Raw genomic sequence first — 17,413 nt, forward strand, 5'->3', positions numbered from 1 at the left:
ATCGTTGATGAGTAATGCCATATAGATTAAGATAGTTCTTAAATTCTCCAGACATAAATTCTCCTCCTGAATCGGTGCGAAAAATGAAAATATTACTTTGAAATTTGTTTGTGACCATCTTATGAAATATTTGAAAGTGAGCGAAAACTTCATATTTATGTTTAAGAAAATAAATCCACGTGTGTCTAGAAAAGTCATCAACAAATATGACAATATGTATAACCGCCTTTAGAGATAACTGGTGCAGGTCCCCAAATGTCCGAATGTATTAACTCAAGAGGTTTTGTAGAGACAAAGGTTCTACTAGAAAAAGGTAATATTTTTATTTTACTAAAAATGCAGTTTTTACAAGCAAAATTTTCATGATTACAAAATTTTCCCAAACTTGGGAAGTATTGGATTTTAGACATATGAGGATGGCCAAGTCTTTTGTATTATAATCCTCATTCTCTACAACTCTGTTTCTAATTTCTGAACATTTAAACAAAATACATTCTTTGGTAGTTTCAAAAAGTCCATGTATTATAATCCGGCCTTCCCCAATCAGCTTCCCTGACTAGCGATCCTGTATCCAACAACCATAAGAAGAGAAAGATATATTACATCCATAATAAAAAATTTGTGACACAGATAAAAGATTCAAATTTAATTTTGGGATATATCTAACTTCTGGAATATCTTTTTTTTTTTGGATTTTTGAAAACTTTCAAAACATCATACTCTTTTTATTTCAAGAGATGTTTCATTTGCTCTAAAGACTTTTGATATACTTGAGTTATTTTTAAGATATTCGGATAAATATTTAGCATTTGGAGTCATATGAAATGAGGCACCAGAATCTAAAAGCCAAGAAAAGTTACCTGGACCAGATACAGATGCAACTGCCGCTCCAGTTGAGGCTTCAATCGAAGAGGATACCTCTTTGAGAAGAGGTTGAAGAATCTTCATCAGTTGAACAATGAAAACATGTGCATCTTGATCTTTTGGTTCGGTTTCAATAGATGCAACCCTCTTTTCGTCTCTCTTTTTTAGCTTCGGACATTGAGGCCTATAGTGCCCCGGTTTATGACAGTGATGACAAATAACTTTTCTTTTGTCAAACTCACTATTCTGTCTCTCAAAATGAGGCGGCCTATAAGCGTGAATATGATTCCCTTGTCTAGACACTGCTAGAACGAAATCATCATCAACTTTTGGAGTACTCTTTCTAAGACGGTTTTCCTCCATAGTTAGTTCTTCAATAGTATCCACAATAGTAGGAATTTTACCACGATGAAGAAGAGCCGATTTGGTGGATTCAAATTTCGGCCTTAAACCATTCACAAATTGGTAAAAGTGTTCCATATCAAGTTTTTTTTGACGAAGCTTGATATCTTCGACACAATGCCATTTTGGCTCTAAAATAGCCAACTCTTCCCAAAGTTCGGACAACTCATTATAATATTCACATATAGATTTGTCATTTTGAGTTAATGTCTGAACTTTTTCTTGAAGATTGCATACATGTGCAATATCTTTAACAAAATACATATTTTTGAGGTATTCCCATGCCTTATTGGCATGTTCAAATTTAGCGAGGCTAGAACATTTTTTAATGTCCACGCTATTAATAAGCCTCCACTCTTTTCGTAGGAGGCTAGAGCCTTAGTCTTCTCCTCTTCCGTTAGAGGAACATCCTTATCACCCTCTTTCTTGGCGAGAGATAGTTTAGGTTCCGAATAAGAACCATCTACTATTCCACATAAGTCTTTTCCCCATATGTAGTGCTTCATAATAGAAGCTCACATCACATAATTAGTATCATTCAACTTCATGGGTATGATGGTGACCTTATCATGGTCATCCATCATTTACAAGGGTGTGAAGAAGATAGTAAGAAAAAAAAAAGAAAATAGAGAAGAGAGAGGAAGAAATACAATACAATGTTGTTGTTCAAGTCCTTTCCAAGTGAATCCTCTTGGATTTTATAGTGAAGTGATAAAACACTTTTTGGCAAGTGATAAAACACTTTTCCAAGTAAGAACAAGGGGATACCACACTTTTGCACAAGAAGCACGGAAATCGAGGCAGAAGCTTTTCAAGATCTAGGAATTCCGTATAAGGAAATTGAAGTCTTGCACAAATGCACTTGAATCTCTCAAAAGGAAGTATCTAAAAGATACTTTGACAAGACTCATAAAAGGGTATAAATGAAAAAACAAAAAATAAATGACAAACTTTATTTATGAGAACAAATGCTTAAAAAACATTTGAGCAAGTTATTTTACAAAGGGGAATGCACCCCTATTTATAAGAGAAAAGGAGAAAAGGAGAAAAGGAGAAAAAGAAAAGAGCTCATTAAGGAGCTCTCCTCTCTAGCCATTGGAACTAGTTCTAACTGCTAGAGAACTTGACCAAAAACTAATTATCTAGTTCAAAATGAACTAGATAATTAAAAGACAAAAAAGAGAAAATAAAATAAAATAAAATATATACAAATATATATAATAATAATATTATTATATAAATATGTATTTTACATTTTAACAAATCTCATTTGTATGGGATTTACTTTCTTATGAAGTCTCATGAGATTTGAAATCTCATGAGATTTGAAATCTCATGAGATTCTGAAAGTAAATATCTTTTGAAGAATATTTTCACTTTTCAAAAACGCAACCAAACATACCTTTAAGAGTCAAGATCTTCTGGGTGAGTGCTACTGATTGTATCCTCCTTTTGATTTTCATTTTTTTTAAGTTGTAGCTGTGTAATGTAAAGTGGATAATGTAGGCAAGACTTAAATTTTAGTGGGTAGCCATGTGACATTTTTTTATCTGAAATTTTGTGCAGTGTGATGTTCATCCCATATCTGGTGTTTCCCTCTTTTGTGACATTGCACTAAATATAGATTTAGCAATCTCATAGACTTCAATTAGTGATACGGTGGCCCATTTCAAGGAGCGTATATAGTAATACCATACTTTTTCCATTGCTATCGCTAAGTATGCATTCTTTTCTAAGGTAAAGGTGAAATTCCAATTAATTCTGTGGAATCTTAGAGTGCTGAATCTGGTAATAAAGGGGCTGAGAGGAGAAATCAAGAAAATATATCAAATCATGATCTTATAATCTTATAATAATAATAATAAGAAAAGTTCTTTCTCGATCAATTCCCTTGTCCCTCGTTCTTCAAGAACCATAAAGGACTTTTTCAAGTTTGAATTTGTTTATTTGGAATCTGATTTCTTTTCCTTCTCCTTTTCTTTTATTTCCTTCCATCATTCCTTAAGTCCCATGGGTTTGATCCTGTAGAATATGATCAATTTTCTCGTCGAACTAAGGGTACAAAATCAATAGATCGATTTTTTTATTAAAAGTACTATGTGAAATCTTCAGTTTCTTTCCTCTCTTTATCTCTATCCCATAGGTATAACGTTTGAATCAATTTTATTTTGTATGAATCAATATTATTACATTCCAATTCTTTCCCAATACCTCCCAAGGAAAATTTCGAATTGGATCCCAAATTGACGGGTTGGCGTGAGCTTATCCATGCGGTTACATACTCTTTTAATATGAATATATTTTTTGAAAGGGCTTTGCTTTTGTGATTTGATAAGTTGTCCTAGTTCGATGACCTATATTGAAGGGATATCTATTTGATCCGATCGATTCTGCAAGGCTTGTGGTAGCAACAAAATTAGGGAAAGTATACAAAAAGACAATTCTTTTCTATTATCTTAGTATTAGTTAGTGATTTCGGCTTGTTGAGTAATTTCTTGCGTAATGAACTGTCGACACTGGTCCTACATTTTGTCATTGTCAATTGAGGAGAAAGGGAGGCTCAACGAGGAGAGGATTGTAGCATGAGAGAGCAAGGAGGTTAACCTGTTTCAAATATACTATATGGATTATGTCAATGCAATGTAGTTAGATCCTCAGGGTCTACTAGTTGAGAGGATAATAAGTTATAAATTCCATCTTGGTAGGACATGTATTTCTATTACTATATGTAATGCCCACGAATTTTCGTTAATATTTGCAAATGTCTTTATACATGATCATTTGATAATGATAATATGCATAGATTATGTATTGGAATAAGACTTAGAATATATATATATATATATATATATATATATATATATATATTGTTAAAATATTATGTCTCTTTTAACTGTAAACTGAAATACCCATCAGGGGTATTTCAGTCCTTTTACTCAATAGGTGTCAGCCACCCTAATGGGCTAACATTTTTACTTTTTCTTTTTTATTTACTTTTGCCTTTTACACCTTTTTCTTTTTACACTTTTTTTCTTTTTGACTGTTGTGAAAGGGGCAACTCCATATAGCTGTTGGAGCTGCCCCAACCGTCACAAATGTGACCGTTGGGTGCAGCTCCAACAGTCATATTGAGCTGCACCCTGTGGCTTCTTTTTGCATTATAAATAGGCCTTAGTGGCCCTTGTAAACTCATCCTTTTTTGTGAGTGCATATGCAATAACAATGCTTTTGTAAAGCCCCTCTTGGGAACTTATGAATTGAAGTTCATTTTGTTTCATGCTTTTGTGCATGTGTATCCGTGCCTTTGTGCACTTGTGAGTGTTCTCCTTTGTGCCTTTGTGCACTCTTTGTATTTCTTGTATTGTGGTGTTACACACAATCTCTTTTTGTAGAGATTTTCACATGGTATCAGAGCAAGGTTGTTTGGAGAAAGAAATTGGTGTGATTCTTCTCAATATCAAGTGCCTCGGAAAACGTGCCTTCAACTTTTTGGTGATTGGAGTGAAGACTCTTCTTCATTTAATATTTTAGAAGATTACTACAAGAAAGATTTAAAATCTTATTGTGGTACGTATTCTTTTCTTTCTTCTTTCCTCTCTAATGGGTGAGAAAGACTCTCATTTTTCTCTTGGTTTTAAGCTAAATGGCTCAAATTATCACGTGTGGGCCGGAAATATGGAAGCTCACATCAAAGGGAAAGGGCTTTGGGGTTACATTCAAGGCTCGATTCCAGAACCAGAGCCTAAAATTACTTTGGTTAAAGAAGGGGAAATCAAAATCCTTAAGGGAGATGAAAGAACTAATGCTCTTGAGGAATATAGTAGGAAACATGAAGAATGAGAAATGAAGAATTTCAAGATCTTGTCTTGGATTTTCTCTTCCGTTGAGACAAGGATTAATGCCAACATTATAAAGTTTAAAAAGACTTCTCAAGCGTGGGAGTATCTTGAGAAGATGTATACTTCTAGGGACTTGTCCCATAAGTATTATCTTCAAAAGAGAGCGTTAACTCTTGTTCAAGGTGATATGTCTATAAGAGAGTATTTTGCGGAACGCTCTTCAATTTGGGATGAGCTTGCCATGCTTGAACCCAAGTGGAGTGGAGAAGCCATAGAGCTTCGTCATAAGCAATTAGAAGAAGACCGATTCTTCAATTTTTTGAATGGGCTAAGGCCCGAGTTTGAGCAAATAAGATCTTCTCTCCTATCCTCTTTTACTTCTCCCTCTCTTGAAGATGTCTTAACTAAATTAAGTAGAGAGGAAACCCGTATGAGCATTAGCAAGCAAAATCCTAGTGTGCTTGCAATGTCCGCAAATCAAGAAGAATGTGATGGTGTTAATGCCGTTTTTAGACCCGATAACAATTTAAGAACATATAGACCTCCTCATTTTAAGAATCAAAATCAAGGTAATCAAGGAGGAAAAAGCGATTATAGCAAAATCTCGTGTCACTTTTGCAAAGAACCGGGTCATATCAAACCAGTTTGCCCAAAATGGAAGAAACTTCTAGCAATGGCAACTACATCTCAACCATCAAAAGATGAATCTTCAAAAGAAGCTCTATCTCTCAATCAAATTGTGGAGGCTCTTCAACCTCTTCTAAAGGGAGCTATTTCTGGTGCCGCCGTATCCACCTCTTCTCCTCCAGCTAAAACTTCTTAGCTCTTAGATTCGGGTGCATCCTTTCATATGACCCCAAACATTTCACCTCTTTCCGAGTATTCTAAAAATGTGTCATCTTCTTTTGTTTCGACCGCGGATGGTACTTCTCTCGAAATTAAAGGAATTGGAAATTTTAAAACCCAAAACTTCTTTATTCCAAAAATTAGACTTATACCAAAATTAAATTTAAACTTGCTTTCTGTTTCTCAACTCACGGACCTTGGGTGTAACATTCAATTCTCATCTAATAAATGTTTAATACAGGATCACCGGTCCGGGAGATTGATTGAGGAAGGCTCTAGGAAAGGAGACTTGTACTATTTGGACTTTCTTCAAATTCCTAAAAACACCTTTTGTAATGTGGCCCAACATAAAGACATAAATGTTTAGCACAAGAGACTTGGTCATCCCAACATTACCAAGTTATCCTATCTACATTTTGTTAAAGATCTTTGTAAAAATACTTTCTCTTGTAATGATTGTATTCTTGGAAAAATGAGAAGTATACCTTTTGAACCAAGAACTATGTTTAGTACTAAACCTTTTAAAATTATTCACTCAGATGTTTGGGGACCGACACCTGTCATATCCAAAGGTGGTTTTGCTTACTATGTGATTTTTGTGGATGATTTTTCACGATATTGTTGGATATATTTTCTCAAACATAAGCATGAAGTTTTTTCATGTCTTAAAACATATCATATGATGATGAAAAATCAATTTAATAGTAATTTAAAGATATTTAAGACTGATTCCGGAGTTGAATATCTCTCTAATGAGTTTAAGAAATATCTTGAGGATTGTGGCATTGCCCATCAAAGATCGTGTCCTAAGACCCCACAACAAAATGGTTTGGCCGAAAGAAAGCATAGGCATATCATTAAAACCACTAGAACCCTTCTCATTTCCCAAAATATTCCTAAAAATTTTTGGGCCGAAGCGGCTCTTGCTTCCGTATATCTTATCAACCGACTTCCATCCAAAAATTTAGATAAAATTTCTCTCTTTGAGATTCTATATGAAAAAGAACCCGATTATAATAGGTTGAGAGTTTTTGGTTGTAAGTGGTTTGTTCTTACCGATAAAAATGCTAAACTCTCACCAAAAGCCATTCCTTGTGCTTTCCTTGGCTATTCGGAAGCTCAAAAAGGATTTCGATGTTATGATTCTAATAATGATAAATTATATGTTTCAAGGAATGTAACTTTTTTGAAAAATGATAGTGGTTTTGAAAAACATGAATCTCATTTAGAAAATGCCGATTATTCCTTTCTTTTTGACCTTTTATCTAAGGATGATGATATCTCTAGTGATGATGAATCAACATATAATAGTGAAAATGAAATGGTTGTGATCAACAATAACTCTAACCCTTCTACCCCTCAAGAAGAAAATGTATCTAGAGAACCCATCACTTATTCTCATAGAGATAGAAGCACCGTTAGGAGTGTTAATGAACTATATAGTGAACCTAGTGAGACTATTTCCACTCATGATTCTCATCCTAGGAGAACTAAAAGAACTAGAAGGACTCTCTCTAGATTCGTATCTTTTGATTCTTTCTCTCCTAAATATCGAGCTTGTTTGAGTGTCATTCACTCTTATTTTGAACCAAAATTTTTTGGAGAAGCCAAACAATGTACTGAATGGAGAGAAGCCATGGAGAGTGAACTCAAAGCTCTTAAGAAAGCTAACACTTGGGAATTTCAATCTCTTCCCAATGACAAAAAAACTATAGGATGTCGATGGGTGTTCAAGGTCAAGACTAAGAGTGATGGTTCTCTTGAAAGGTATAAGGTTCGTCTTGTAGCTAAAGGGTACAGTAAAAAATATGAGATTGATTATGAAGAGACATTTGCTCCAGTAGCTCGTATGGTTACTGTCAGATGTCTTATCACCATTGCTTCAATTCGAAAATAAAATATTTACCAAATGGATGTCAAAAATGCCTTTTTAAATGGAGATCTTAATGAATAAGTTTACATGGATGCTCCACCTGGTATGGAAATCCCTAAAAATAAAGTTCTTCGTCTTCGTAAAGCTCTTTATGGACTGAAACAAGCACCCAAGGCTTGACACGATAGGTTTAACAATGTAATGACTGAAAATGGTTCCACTTCATGCTATACTGACACTGCATTGTTTGTTAAGAAATCTGATGCAGGGATTGTTATATTATTGTTATATGTTGATGATATGTTAATAACATGTGATGATATCAAAGGAATCAAGAGCATTAAATCTATTTTGATTTCAAGATTTGAAATGTCAGACTTAGGATTTCTGACATATTTTTTGGGAATTGATGTTGCCTATTCTTAGAGAGGCTATTTTTTGTCTCAAACTAAACTTGCTTGTGAGATTCTTAATAGATCAGGAATCACAAATGACAAGGTCTGCGAAACTCCTGAAATAGTAGGTTCAAAGATGAAGATTGATGATGGGATTCTCCTAAAAGATCCCGCACCTTACCGGCAACTGGTTGGATCCCTAACGTATCTCAGCATTACCAGGCCTGATATTTCTCATGCAGTACATGTTGCTAGTCAATTTCAACATGCACCTACTACAGTCCATATGAGCGCCATCCTTCGCATCATCAGATACATAAAGGGTACAGTAAACAAGGGAGTATTTCTATCTTCTACGTCTGAATTAAGTTTAATTGCTTATACTGACTCTGATTGGGGAGGTGACACAAATAACCGTCACTCCACCACTGATTTCTGTATTTTTTTTAGGTGAATCATTAATCTCTTGGAGATGCAAGAAGCAGCAAAAAGTATCGCTTTCATCCACCGAAGCTGAGTATACAGCCATGACATCTACTACCATGGAGATTGTTTGGATTCGCAACTTGTTGGAAGATATGAATATTCAAGTTCAAGGGCCCACAAAATTATGTTGTGGTAATAAAAGTGCAATCTATATTGCCAAAAATTACACATTTCATGAGCGCACGAAGCATATCGAGATGGACTGCCACTATGTTCGTGAAGAATATTTAAGAAAAACCATTGACCTTCCTTATGTTACATCAGAATATCAACTGGCAGACTTCTTCACCAAGGCGCTGTGTTCTCCAAGATTTAACTTCCTTCTTGGCAAACTTTCGGTCGTGACACCCTAAGTTTGAGGGGGAGTGTTAAAATATTATGTCTCTTTTAACTGTAAACTGAAATACCCATCAGGGTATTTCAGTCCTTTTACTCAATAGGTGTCAGCCACCCTAATGGGCTAACATTTTTACTTTTTCTTTTTTTATTTACTTTTGCCTTTTACACCTTTTTCTTTTTACACTTTTTTTCTTTTTGACTGTTGTGAAAGGGACAACTCCATATAGCTGTTGGAGCTGCCCCAACAGTCACAAATGTGACCGTTGGGTGCAGCTCCAACAGTTATATTGAGCTGCACCCTATGGTTTCTTTTTGCATTATAAATAGGCCTTAGTGGCCCTTGTAAACTCATCTTTTTTTGTGAGTGCATATGTAATAACAATGCTTTTGTAAAGCCCCTCTTGGGAACTTATGAATTGAAGTTCATTTTGTTTCATGCTTTTGTACATGTGTATCCGTGCCTTTGTGCACTTGTGAGTGTTCTCCTTTGTGCCTTTGTGCACTCTTTGTATTTCTTGTATTGTGGTGTTACACACAATCTCTTTTTGTAGAGATTTTCACATATACCATATGGATTATGTCAATGCAATGTAGTTAGATCCTCAGGGTCTACTAGTTGAGAGGATAATAAGTTACAAATTCCATCTTGGTAGGACATGTATTTCTATTACTATATGTAATGCCCACGAATTTTCGAGGAATTTTCGTTAATATTTGCAAATGTCTTTATACATGATAATTTGATAATGATAATATGCATAGATTATGTATTGGAATAAGACTTAGAATATATATATATATATATATATATATATATATATATATATATATATATATATATATATATATATACTTCAAAAGCACCAAGGGGTCCAGTCGACCCTAGTGCAAATTATTTTTTAAACACATTTTAGAAAAATTGGAATGTTAGAAAAAAATATAATTAAGCTAGCCGAATTTTGGTTTAGATAAATTCACATACATTTGAAAATAATTTGAGTTGCATTTAGAGTCATTCCATTTAAACTTAAATTCTAGTTTTGAAAGAATTGAAATCCAAAATACTAAATTAAATTAATTAGAAAATAATTAATTGAAATAAAAAATGTAATTCAATTAAATTGAATAAAAGGGTATGAGTCCATAGGTGTGCCACCCCATCCTATGTGCCACCTCCTTGTTAAATTTAAGAAATAAAAATGAAATTAAAACTTTAAATTAAAAGGGTTTTTAAAAGTTGCAAAAAACCAAAAATCTAAACTAAAGTCAAAACTTACCTAATTGCTTAGGTAAGCCTCCCAAGAAGGGGAGGGGGGGGGGGGCGTCCCATCCTAGAATTTTCTATGATAGGAAGATTGAAAATTGGAAGGTGGATAAAAGGGACTGAAAATAGAAAAAAAAAACTAGCTTGACTAGTCAAACTTGCTTGCGAAGCAAGTTTGACAATTTGGAATATGGAAAGGTTGAGACCCCATGGGGGTGTCAACCAGCCTATATACATTACCATAATATAATATATCATATATAGTATAAGTTATATATGTGGTATAGATATTAATCAAAATTTAGGGAATAAAAAAAAATGATTGAAATAAAGGAGAAAAGGATACCTAGTTTTAGAAGATAGGAAAGAAGAAAGGAGATTAAATCAAAGGCTGAAATTAGCCAAACCCTTGACCTAATACCCTAACATTATAAAAATAGAGGAGGGGCTCATGCCCCCCCTATTTGCCATTTTTTCCTTTTGCCTTGTGTTTCTCCTTCTTCTCCCTCTTGTTTCCTCTTGCCCCTTCTTTCTTCTTCTTTCTTTTCCTCCATACTCTTGTGGTTTCCCTCTTGTCTAACCAAGAGGTGAACCTACGTACGTGGGTAGAGCGAGTAGATCGTCTCGACGCGACTGTCATACGAAGCAGACGGTCGATTTGCTTGTAGAGTTCATTTTTCCAACTGAAAGAGACGTTTTCGCACGAAAGGTAGGGGGTTCTATTCTCTATACGTAAATCGAAACTCGTAGGCACGAGTTATTCCAATTTATATTAAGAACAAATCTTGAACCAAACGCCCCATGTGTGAGATTGGTGTGGGTTTGTCGAAAATTGAATAGAGAGGGTTTTCGGAAGAAAACCCCTCTCAAAAAAATTGTTTTGACAAAATCACATGTTTTATTTCGAGTGAATATATTGTCATAAGGAAATGTTTTCGTAAAAATCTAAATTTGATTTAATGAAGAGGGGTTGATGCTGATTTCCCTCAAGGAGAAATTAGTTCAACCCCTAAGGTAGCCAAACTACGAAAAATAAAAACGAACAAAATTATGTAATGCATGTTATAGACTTGTCAGAAACGAAAATCGTATTTACTTGGAAATAGTGTAAAGTTTAATGATTTTTTGCAAAACTTTTAGTTAGAATTCGTAGTTTAATGTTCATGTACATGTGATATAATGCATAACATGTTTTTGTTATTTTTGTCATGAAAAACTAACTATTGTCACACTTGTTATTACAAAATACCGAAACTATTTATGAGGAAATAAGGTTCAGAGTGATAGATCGATTTTTCGGCCTAACATCTGCAAAAATGAGATTTGTCTATAGTAGATTATATAAAAAGCATATGATGTTGTTTTAGAGGTTTTATTTGAAGTATTTATGTAAAAAAATAGAAATATGAATTTGGGTGGCTTATTTCTGCTCACCCGAATGCATATTACTTGCTATTGCATATTTTTGGCCTGACACCCGTCGGTAAATTGTTCATATCTTTTTTGTCTGGAGGAGTTTTTACGATCAATTTGTTGCGTTGGAAAGCTAAAAAAATTTCATAGCTTATGCAAAATTTTGAGCTCTGTTCTCGGACTGAGCACTGAACCATGATAGTCAGAACAAAAAAATATAAATATGCACTAAACCGGTCATATCTCCCTTATCCGGAGGAATTTTCACGAACGGTTTGCGGCGTCGAAAAGCTGACAGAATTATTTGTAACCTGTAAAAATTTCAGCTTTGTCCAACGACTATACATTTTTTCTGTGATAGTTGTAAGAGTCAGACATAATTGAGTTTTTATAAGTTCTAAACTGCTTCAAGGCTCGATTAGTGTGATTTCTCTGTCTTTCGATTATGCTTTTACAAATGAATAACCTACTTCATATAAACTGCTATGAATTTTTTTATGCAGGATGTTATGAATTTTTTTATGCAGGGTGTGAGTGGCTAATATAAGGCACGAATTGAATGAGGTGTTCGTACACCAACTTGCGCTTGTGCCCATTCGCTAATGAACGAGACAATTAGAGTCTGAGTTCAATTGAATATGAATGAACAAATATTTATGAATGTTGCTTTATAAATAATAGCATATGCATGTTAGTGCAAATGGTTGGATGTATTTAGTGGTTAAAAATCATTGCTTTATGATTGAATGTATGCGTAAGTCAAAACGAAAGAAAAGCATATGCAATGATACTTGAAATGCATTTTTTTTTAAAGTGTGCATCCATGGGTCCAGAAGAGGTCGAAACCTTACTTTGGATTCATATGTGAGTGTTGCACGGAAGTAATTAATTTTAAAAGTTTAACCATGTAACATTAATGATCGATGTTTGCAAAGAGAGGGCAAGAGGTACTTTTGGCTTCGTGGTCATTGATTTGAGTATGGAAGGTTGCTCTTCTCCAACCACGAAGATAGGGAAAACCTCTGCATCATAAATGATAGAAACTCATGAGTGAAAAACTGATGCTTCGGGATGACGGTATTGAGAGCATTTTTTTGATACGCTCGTCCCACTCGTAGACATGTGAAAGGTGTTCGATCGGGGTAAAACCACAATTGTATGAAAACACTGCTTGCGTCATAGTCCCTGATGTAGGTTTAAGCCTGTGTTAGTACCCACAGGGCTAAGAACTGAAATATAAAGTGATTTTGCATTCAGATAGGCATGACATGCATTATTTAAAAAAAATCTAATCAAAGATAAGAAGTCACTCATGCATACACTTAGACTTCTGCAATAGTAAGTACATGCATTGTTAACTGTTCATGCATATTTAATTGTTTTTAGTTAAATAAATATTTTGATTTAGAGAACTTTGTAAATGTTTGAATGTCATGGAAAAAATTTCATGCATGTGTATGCGTTGGTGTTCTTAATCATGTTTGGGCATGTGAATATCACATGAATTATGGTTTACTTGTTTTAATTTATATGTATATAATAACTCTGCCCTACTGAGAACTTAATTATTTGATCTTTTTAAATTAAATGTTTTCAGGTAGCAAGTGAGGGACCACCAAGCGATGGCGAGAGGTTGCAACGGCGATCGCGCCAAGCCTTTCCCACTTTTTGGATTGTTTTGGATTGCGAGCATTTACAAATGCTCAAGACTCTGATATTATTTTAAGTTGAAAGGACTGATATTATTTAAATTCAAAATGTAATATACATTTGATTAATTATAGATGTTAAGTTTTAAATTCGATATGTAATTGGAAAAAAATATAATTGAGTAATATGCCAAAATTTTTATCTCGTTTGAATTTTCATTGCAATTTTATAAAACCATTTCAACATTTTTTTTTACACAATTTTCGGGATTGAAAATTTGGGGTACGTTACATTAGGTGGAGTTATTATTATCCTTTTGCAGTAACAAATCTTGTATGTGTTCCTAATAAAAGGAATTTGTCCATTTTTCGATGTCTCAAAATCAAAAGAGCGTGGAAACACATAAGAACTCTTGGATAGAAATTAAAAAAAGATGTAGCTCCAGTTCCTTCGAAAATGGTAAGGTCTTTGGCGCAAAAGGAATGGGTTGATTCATATCATCTTGACTTGGTTCTGCTTCTTTTTTTCTTTTCTTTTTATTCTTTTTTATTTTAACAATATCAAGTCGGGTTCTCCTACTAGTAATGAATAGAACTTGTTGAACAATATTTTCTTCATGCAAAATCTGCTCGATTTAGATCAGGAAATCATCTGGATTTTATGAAACCATGTGCTATGGCTCGAATCTGTAATTTTCTTGCATTGAGTTTGTCGACCCTTTGACTTAGATTAGTCACTTTTGTTTCCTCTCTGGCTGTGCATACTTCATAGTTTGTTGTTTTCTAATATATTAATGCTTGAAATTTGGTTTTAAATTAATTCTCTTGGTTGATTTCACTATCCATAACCATTGTGAAATCATTGTCATTATTTTCAATATTAGATATTTAAATGTGCATGGGTTGCTCGCATGTATGTGCACACATGCACTGATGAACACATAATTTCAGAAAATAATTTTTAGATTGTATTTGTTACGTGTGCATGGTTGTGTCTGGAAAGTGTAACCATGTAGAATCTTATCTTTGCAGATATGTGAAGAACTACAAAGAGATGGAGAAGTTGGCGCACAGGTACTGACTTGTTTTTTGAAATGTTGCTGCCTGCTGCTTGCTCATCTGTGGATGATGTTTTGCGATGTTTTGTGTTTTTTTAACATAATTTGATCTGCAAATGCAAGTTGCTTAACTGTTATGTTTATAATAATTTATTTGTCCACCTCTGCATGCTGTTGGTTTTGTTGCTTCTGCTTCATTCTGTAATGACCAGCTCAACTCTTCTTGTCTAAAGCGTACCAAACACTCTGTTTTTATGTTCAATTAGCAAAATCAGTCCAGATTGATTTGTTGCTGTTGAGCCTTATTATGAGCTCCTGATTACTGATAATTCGTTTTCTGATTCCATTTGGAATATTTGTCTGTGGTGACACCAAGCTTCCCAATCTAGGAAGCAGAAGTGGAAAATGATGCTGCACGCAAAAGTGAATAGTGAGACATTTTAGAATTTATAGGAGGTGAGAAACAAGGAATCCTTGAAAAGGAAGTGATATTAGAATTGAATGGGAAGAAAAAAAAACTAAAATAAAAATGACTTCTTATTTTATTAGTTTTTAGTGTAAAAATTAAATTTTTAACAAAAACTAAAAATGATGGTTACCAATTTAGAATAAGCACGTGGAAAATAACTGAAAAGCTTGAGAGGAAGCACGAGAGAATGGATAAGAATAGTCATTGATGAAGCACCGGAGAATGAAATTCTTATGTAGGAAGCATGGATGAAGTGTGTGAGAATCATTGGAGAAGCGATGGAGAATCAATATTCCTTTCAAGTTTTAGAACTATTGCACTTCCCAAACCTCATTTGAGATGATGGTACTGTGCCAGACCCAGGTCTAATTGGTCCCATCATAAGAGAAACCATACCCAGTAAAATAATATTTTATTTATCATTTTTACAATGAAAATTTGTGGATCTTAATCGAAACTCAGATCAGGCGCCTTCTTATTTATCACCAAACCCTGACCTTATAGGGTTTGGTATGGGTCCGGTTTGGGTCAAACCCAACCCATTGTCACCCTTAGTCCAGGCGTTGGGGTGTTCATTGTTGGAGCCATAGTGACAAATGTTTTTATCGGCAAAATCTTGTTTTTCAAAAACTCGCGAGAAATTGAAATTTTTTCATAAATCTTGCATTTTTTGGCAAAATCTTGGCAATAAAAAAATGAATTAAAAAATATAAAATTAATTTTTATAAGAAAAAATTAATAAAAATTATTTTAAAAAAAATACACGGTTGCAATATTTACTTGTTTTTATTACATATTTAAAACATAAATGATTGGAATCCCAGCTAGCTCAAATATTTACTTGGGCTTAATTGGAATCCCAGCTAAAGTTACTATAGAGGAATCACTAAGAGACAGTATATATGCTTGATTAATGCTCGGTTTTTCGGTAGAGGGTGACCAGGATTGGTGGATTAATAATTGATGAATGCTTTGTTTGGTTTTGATCAGGTTCATATTGTTAGATCCATGGGGGCAAGGCTGGGTAAGCCCACAGAGTATTATGCTGTCAGGACAGCGATAGTAAGTATGGCAGGCAGAGCCAGTGCGGCTGGGTCTCTTGTCCTGGAGGTGGTTTCTATGTGTAAATATAAAAAAAACAGGTTTATATTGTTAGAATCCCAATGTTCTTGACCGAGCTTTCAGAATGAGGCATGTGCCAGTGCGGAGCTCTATTGAATAAAAATGTTCTATGCCCGTGACACCTAAAGTCCTTTTTTTTAAAGGCTAGTTGGGGTTTGGCAGACCCTCACCAGTTATTATTCAATTGTACCACTGGGGTTTTGAACCTGCAACTTCCTGCCACAGGAAGATGCACATTGACAGCTCCTGCCGACCACGCGGAGCCCTGCTGTTGGTAGAGTCCCAAAGTCTTGTAATCACATGGCTAGACACCTAGCTTATCTTGCAGTGGTGAATCAATGTACCATCTGTAATGACAAACATCCTGACTGATTCCCTTCTTGTCAAGATATCTAATTGCTAATCCTGATTTCAATGAACAAGTAGGGGTCTACCTAACCCCAACTTCATTATAATTTTTTTTTGCATTTTCATTTTTTAAATTATATATATATTTTTAGAAAAATGGCTGAATCTCATTTTTGTTAGATTTTCCAATTTGACTCGAATTGTATAATTTCTTGATTCCCAATCAGAGTTGTGTTTTGCAAGGTTGAAATAACACTCATGTTGGGTCCAAGATATCTGCTATACATATAGCTCATACCCAATCCTAAAAAAGGATCATTGTGAGAGAGAGAGAGACTAGGGGAAATTTATTAAAATTATTAAGCCCAAAAGTATTTGACCATGGTAAACTGTTAATGTTAACAGAGGCAGGTGTTTGAAATTATTTTGCTAACCCAAGCAGGTATTGGTAAAAATCTCAAAAAGTTAAGAGTCTTTGTAAATAGGTCAAAGGTTAGGCGAGTATATATATATTTTTTTCTTTTCATTTTTTATAGTTCAACCAATTGCAAATAGTTTACACACGCGTTTTGAGTAAGACTGTCAATGAGTTGGGTAAGCTAATAGGCCGTTGGTTCAAACAAGAATGAAATTTGTCCATTTAACTAATCAGTTTGGACCCACAAAATTGAGTCCGGATCGAGTGCAATCACATGGCACAAAATTTGTACATTAAGCACCTGATTGCCCTCCATCAGGCCTTGGACCCCACAACTGACAGGTCTGTCCCCAAGATGGAGGGTGATCAGGTTCTTAATGCACAAATATTTGCTCAATCATATTGCACCTGATCTTTTTCACCACAAAATTCGAGCAGTATATGGATCGCATTTTGTTTGTAACTTGGTCCAACCAAAATTCCTATTGAGATCCAAAATTTTCCAATTTAAAAAATCTCAAAATTTGTTTTGAGTTTAATTGTTGATCTCAATTTGAACCTAGCTAGGCCTCTCACAAGCCTGACCCATTGACAGCCTTTGTTTTGAGGATCCCTGTACCCGAGTTAA

This window comes from Nuphar pumila, chromosome 2 (genome assembly GCF_984573655.1).
Source record: "Nuphar pumila chromosome 2, dmNupPumi1.hap1.1, whole genome shotgun sequence".
NCBI lineage: Eukaryota > Viridiplantae > Streptophyta > Magnoliopsida > Nymphaeales > Nymphaeaceae > Nuphar > Nuphar pumila.